Raw genomic sequence first — 415 nt, 5'->3', positions numbered from 1 at the left:
GAACACCCCCTCAGAACACAGCGTGGGCGTGATGCGTCGCTGTTGACACTGCAGTCGGGCGGCATGCCTGCACGCCCACTCGATGAGGGAGTGAAAAGCCCCTAGATTACAGACAGACGCCACAGTAACTAGCGCTGGCATCGAGGTCGGTATTAAAGGGACAGGCCAGCGGAGGAGCCATTTTCATGTTACTTCCACCCGCTGCTTCCTTACGAGGCCACCCACCGGAAAGCCGCGCGCCTCGCTGGCCTGGCCCTCCGCCCTGGCCCTCCGCCCTGGCCCTCCGCCCTGGCCCTCCGCCCTGGCCCTCCGCCCTGGCCCTCCGCCCTGGCCCTCCGCCCTGGCCCTCCGCCCTGGCCCTCCGCCCTGGCCCTCTCGTCCTGGCCCTCCGCCCTGGCCCTCCGCCCTGGCCCTC

This window comes from Penaeus monodon, chromosome 29 (assembly GCF_015228065.2).
Source record: "Penaeus monodon isolate SGIC_2016 chromosome 29, NSTDA_Pmon_1, whole genome shotgun sequence".
NCBI lineage: Eukaryota > Metazoa > Arthropoda > Malacostraca > Decapoda > Penaeidae > Penaeus > Penaeus monodon.
The sequence above is the reverse complement of the archived record's forward strand: the minus strand, read 5'-3'. Positions refer to the sequence as shown.